We start from the raw sequence: 6,378 nt of genomic DNA, 5'->3' as shown, positions 1-6,378 counted from the left end.
CAAAAAGATAGAAAACATAGTCATTAAGAGTGAGAACCTGCACAACCTGAACTGGTCATATACAGGTTACATAAATAGAGACATTTTTCTAACGTAGATTTAAATTGACAAGTGATTAATTTAAGGAAGGGAGCTGCCAAAAGTAAGTTTCCTTTAAATGCCAAAACCAGTTGTCTTGTTATTTGAAAAGTGCCAAAAATATTGACTGACCTGAAACATTGATTAAAAGCTGATTGCTTTGACCAAATACTTCTGAGAGTTTCTCCAGTGTGGCTCTGCTAACTTTGGAAAAAAATTTGACATACCTAAAAGGTTGTAAATTCTTTAAATAAATATGCCATTATTTTTCAGAATTGTTACTTTCAACGTTTTTGTTTTGATTCAGGCAATCAGATCCCTTAATTTGAGCTTTTGAACATGAATCTTATTATGTGAACACTTATAAAAGTGTAAAATTGAATCACTATATCTTGAAAATAAATATTTTAGATCTATTAATTAAACTTATTGTTAGAATATTTATAATTCTTTTATCACAGTAATCTAAACACGACAAAATGTTTCTTTTCGGGGGGGGGGTTCTGGACACATTACACTTTTCAATGTAGATTAGGATTTATTTACACCAAAATAGACTTTATAATTCAACTTCTACTTGCTGAGGTAATTATATACTATGATATTATTGAATGCTAGTTAGAATTAAGCCCAGAATCTTCTGACATACTGAATTTATTCAAATTTTTATATTATAGCCTGTCTCACAGGCTATAGTTTTCACACAAATGATTTGATTCTTTTTATGAAGTATGGGATAAATCACACTAATTGTATATACATACAAAATACATTTCTTCATGAGAATATAAAGACTAAACTAGTATTTAGATTATTTAAAATTCCATTATAAAATTTTATATAGAACCAATCTTACAGAAGAGCATACATTGTTTTCATAATTAATGCATACTCTATCTTTATTTTTTGGTTGTTAACAACTTAATTTATATATAATTCAGAAACCATATAATTCACCCATTTAAAGAGGCTGTGGGGTGGAGGAAAAGAGGGAAAAATGTAAAGTGTATAATTCAATGGGTTATAGCGTATTTTGAGCTGTAAAACTATAACCACAGTCATAGAACATTTTCATCATCCTCCCCCCAAAACCCCTCTACAAATTTAGCCATTAACACTTAATCCTCCCCCTTCCTTCTGTCCTAAGAAACCACTAATCTATATTTTGTCTCTATCACTACGCCTTTATGGATATTTGATATAAATGGAGTCACATGCATTGTGGTCTTTTGTGACCAGCTTCTTTCATATAGCATAATGTTTCCAAAGTTCATCCATGTTGTGGCATGTATCAGGGAATCATTTTTTTTTAGCCAAATAATATTCCATTGTAAGGATATACCACATTTTATTTATCCATTCATCAACTGATGGACATTTGGGCTATTTACATTTTTGGGCTGTTATGAATGATACTGTTATGAATATCCATGTATAAGAATTTGTGTGGATATATAATTTCAATTCTCCTGTTATATCATTAGGAGTGGAATTGCTGGGTCATATGGAAACTTTATGTTTAACTTTTGAGGAACTGCCAGACTGTTTCTCATAGTAGCTGCCGATTTTACATTCCCAACCAGCAGTGTATGATGGTTCAAATTTTTCCACATCTGTGTCAATATTTATATTACATTTCTTTTTCTTTTTGTGGTAAACAGGCCTCCCACCGCTGCGGCCTCTCCCGTTGCGGAGCACAGGCTCTGGATGCGCAGGCCCAGCGGCCATGGCTCATGGGCCCAGCCGCTCCATGGCATGAGGGATATCTTCCCGGACTGGGGCACGAACCCGCGTCCCCTGCATCGGCAGGAGGACTCCCAACCACTGTGCCACCAGGGAAGCCCTATTTTACATTTTTTGATTAAAGACATCCTAGACATCTTAGTGGGTGTGAAGTGAGTATCTCATGATTTTGCTTTGCATTTCCTTACTAATGATATTAAACATCTCATCATGTGTTTGTTGGCCATTTTCATAAATTCTTTGGAGAAATGGCTTTTCAGGTTTTTGCCCATTTTATAATTATTTGTCTTTATATTGTTGAGTTGTGAGAGTTATTTTCATATTCTGGATATAAATTTCTTATTATATATGACTTGCAAATATTTTCTCCAATTATGTGGTCTTTTTACTTTCTTGATGGTATCTTTTGAAGCACAGAAGTTTTTAAATTTGATGAAGCCCAGTTTATCTATTTTTTCTTTTGTTGCTTATGCTTTATGTGTCATATTTAAGAAACCATTGCCTAATCCAAGGTCATGAAGGTTTGCATGTATTTTTTAAGAGTTTTATATAATATATTGTATCAATTCTGGATACTGGCATCCCTGAACCATTACTGGGCTTTCTGTTGTTTGCTTGACTGGACTCTTTTAGTAAAGTCTATTTCCCTTGCAGTGTAAAGTCTTTTATGTTGCATCTCAGAGTGTGTAGCCTTTGGGTATGTGCACAGACACTCTGGAATGATAGTATTTTTAACAGTCATTTAGCCAAGTATCATTAGCATAGCATTTTAGCAGTCTTTTCTTTGAGTCTCCCTTTCCAGTAGTTAGATAGATTCCACTAATTGCTGGCACATTGCTTTGTTGGTTTGATCATGCTCTGGATCCTAATTTTTCCACAGTTTGATCCACTTAATTTGGGGCCCCTTCACAGGGATAGTTTTTGAGGCAGGCATTTGAGATTTTTTCTTATATCAGGAGGTGTCTTAGCTATCACTTTTCATAGTTTTCTCTGGTAAAGCAGCTGGCCTGTGATTTTGCTTGTTGTCTCATGGAGCTACCAGTCTCTTTTTATTTGCTTATCACCAAAGTCTTCATTGTTTTCAAGAGGGCCCTTAGGCTTGAACTTCCCCACACTTCATTTCAAATGAAGTCAGTTCATCTGTGGAACGTTTCAGAACTCTCTGTTCTTATAAACTCTCTCTACCCCTGGGAGAAAGATCTCTGGACCACTACTGGGGATGCTAGACACAGTGGTAGCCTCTGGCCTTCTCCACTTGCTTCTCACAGTATTTAACTTCTGCCCTATGAGTGAGCTGGTTAGGATTCCAGGATCAGGATACCAGGATTCTCTGTCTCCAGCCATTGGAGTGGAGCCTCTACCATATGAATGGAGACTTATTGGAGGAAGAAATCTCCAACCTCTCCACCACACTCACCTAGAATTTAATTTTTGCAATGAGTAGCTTGGGGAGGGGGAAATGAGAAATGCTAGCAGCCTGCTCTTCCCAGATGATACTATGGCCCTTGACTGAAAGCTGGGGGGAGAAGGTGTCCTGTGTTCTTGGCTACAAGGAATGGAGTTGGAGTTTCTAGGCAGGAGTGAGGGATGGAATGGGTAATGGTTTAAATGTTAAAGACTTTTGCTGTTTTTACCAAGTTTTAGTATATTTTCTTGATTTTTTTATCATTTGCTATATGCCCTGAGGTCAATTTATAGAGACTTAAAAGAAAACATATATATATTGATATACATATAGAATAGATATAGGTATATAGATCTATATATATATTGAGAGGTATAAATTATATATAGATATGTATTTATCTATATGCATAGTTATCTATCTATCTATCTATCTAATCTGTATCTCTATCTATATCTATCTAGCTTGTTTCACAGTGAAACAACTATGCTTGTTTCACTGGGTAGCAGGTTATGGAACTCTTCATGCTGCCATTCCAAAAGTGGAATTATTTATCTTTAAAGAAACAAACTTTTCTTCTTTTTCTTTTTTAGTTAAACAATGATTTTATGCTTGATTACAACAGACACATTTATGCAACCAGGGAAGAGGTTGTGGATGACTCATATTTCCAACTGGGGGTAAGACTCCTTTGGTCTTGTAATATCAAGCCAACTGGTGAATATGGCTGTCAATCAGAATCAGACAGAATTTAGCATCTTTATTCTTTCTGTTCCTCTCAAGATGCTTTCAAACAGCAACAGCTCTCTTAATTAAATGATAGAGATCCTCAGGAAGATCAGGAGCAAGTCCTTGGGACTTAAGAATTCTCAAGATTTTATTGCCTGTCACAAAGCGTACTTGTGCAACACCATGTAAGTCTCTCAGGATCACACTGTTTTGTAAGGGAGTCAGGTCCTTCTTGACCAGTTTGTAGATTTACTCCTTCACATTGTCAGATGTCAGCTTCAGCCAGGTGGGGACGCTGTGGCAGTAGGTCAGAGCCTTGTGGGACAGGCCCTTCCCTGAAACGTGCATGTGACCCATGGTGGTGGCGGTCTCTAAAGAAACATACTTTTTAAGGTTCAACATGAAAATCATTGTTCATTAGTATTGAATGTCTGCTTCATCAGGCCAATGATTATTTATCTTGTTTTGCCTATAGTTGAATCACCTTTAAAATTTATATTTCTTAGATGATGCTATTATTTTTGAAGGATAAAAAAAATCAAGGTTTATGCTTCTTTATGTAACACAAACACACACATATGTTTACACCTACACATTATAGTGGCCTTAATAGATATTGATTAATTATTAATTCCCTGAAATAATATCAGACATCATGTTTCTTTTGATGAGTTGCTCTGCCACACTCCAACAAACATAATACTTGCCCCCATGACCACAGGAATCTATAAGTTGAACTAGTCACTGAAGCTGGGTCAAATAGAGCCCTATCTTTGGGTAATTTCTTTTTCTGTAACTGAGAGTTCCTTTTTTCTCTAGACCATAAGCTGATATGATATGATATGATATGATATAAAACTGAAGTTCTCTCTGGGCCCATCGCCATCCATATAAAGGAAGCTTCCATATGGTACGAGAAAATGAAGTCAACACAGAAAAGTTGTCACTAAGTGAAGAGAAAGAGAAGAAAAGAGGAGAGACAGAGAGAGAAAGAGATAATTAATAATATTGTTTGAGACTCTGAATATTGTTTCTGAGGCCAGATCTAAGCCTGATATTCCTATAACTTGTTTGAGTTGGCTTTCTCTCACTTGCAATTGAAAGAGCCTTTATTGATACATCATATATATATATATATATATATATATATATATATACATTATAACTGTAAAGACATAAAAGGTCATATATATCTATATTTGTGTATGCACATACACATCAGTAAAATGTGTATATTAGGAATTATAACAAATCATGGACATTAAGGACATGACAGAACAAAAATGACAAAGTTCTTGAATCTAAATTTTCGTATTGGGTTACACAAGTAATTTCACTGTGTAGAGAAAATCTTTCAAAAATTTTTTTCATGTAGTAGATTCACATAGTCAGTCAGTAGAATTTGCTGAGATTCCACTTGTATCAGCATTACATTATACTTAAAATAAAAGAGGATCCTATCACAATGGCTTAAAAATATTGTAATTTGTCTCTTACACTAAGATGCCCAGCTTTATGCAGTTTGAGAGTGCCATCAGTGACCTACTTTTTTTTTTAATCATCTTTAACTTCTGCCTTTTCTAATGTGTTGGCTTTTGTCCTTATGTTTATTGTCTTATGGTTAAAAAATAACTGCTGAGTCTCTAGGCTTCACATCAATGTTCCAGTCAAGATGAAGAAGTGCAAAATGGCAAAAAAACAAAACAAAACAAAAACAAAAACTCAAAGGTGAAGAAGCGATGAAAGATGTAGAATGAGCATTTAGATATAAAAATTTAAGACCTGATATCAAGGTCTTGGATTTAGGAGTCACTGGTGTATGGATAGTAATAAATCTATGGGACTGGATAAGGTGATCCATGCAGGGAATGGAGAGTGAAAAGATAAGGCAGGTGGCAAAAAAGAATTTCAGATAATTTTACCAGTTAAAGCTCAGGGTCCAGATGGCCAATAGACATATGAAAAGATGCTCAAAATTATTATTTATTAAGAAAATGGCATTTAAAACACAAAGAGATCACAAACATGCACACACACACCAGAATTGGTAAAATTAGAAAGACTAAAAAGACCAAGTGTTAGCAAGGATGTGGAGCAACTTGAGCATTCATATGTTACTGGTAGAAGTGTATAGTGGTAAAACCATGTTGGGAAACTGTTTGGAAGAATCTATCAAAGATAAAAATATGTCTATCATATGGCTCACCAGTACCATTCTTGGGCAAATATCCATAGGAGTGTTTATGTTCACCAAAACACATGCATAGAAAAGAGCCAAGAAATTTAAATACTGTAATGTCCAATAACAGTTGAATATATTGCAGTACATTTATACAATGGAATATTAGTTCAGTGAATGAACTAATACTACACACAACATGGATGATTTTTACAGACATGATGACTGGCAGAAATAAGACATA

At 34.9% G+C, this 6,378-nt stretch overlaps 1 pseudogene; it reads right to left on the bottom strand.

The window, feature by feature from the left end:
- Positions 1 to 3,857: 3,857 nt before the first annotated feature.
- On the bottom strand, positions 3,858 to 4,312 carry LOC111178154 (small ribosomal subunit protein uS15 pseudogene; annotated as a pseudogene).
- Positions 4,313 to 6,378: the final 2,066 nt, after the last annotated feature.

The sequence above is a fragment of the Delphinapterus leucas genome, chromosome X, assembly GCF_059928025.1.
Source record: "Delphinapterus leucas isolate spDelLeu-1000000601 "Yukka" chromosome X, BTC_Dleu_Yukka2, whole genome shotgun sequence".
NCBI classification, from domain to species: Eukaryota; Metazoa; Chordata; class Mammalia; order Artiodactyla; family Monodontidae; genus Delphinapterus; species Delphinapterus leucas.
Note: the sequence above shows the minus strand (reverse complement) of the source record. Positions and strands in the feature narration are given on the sequence as shown.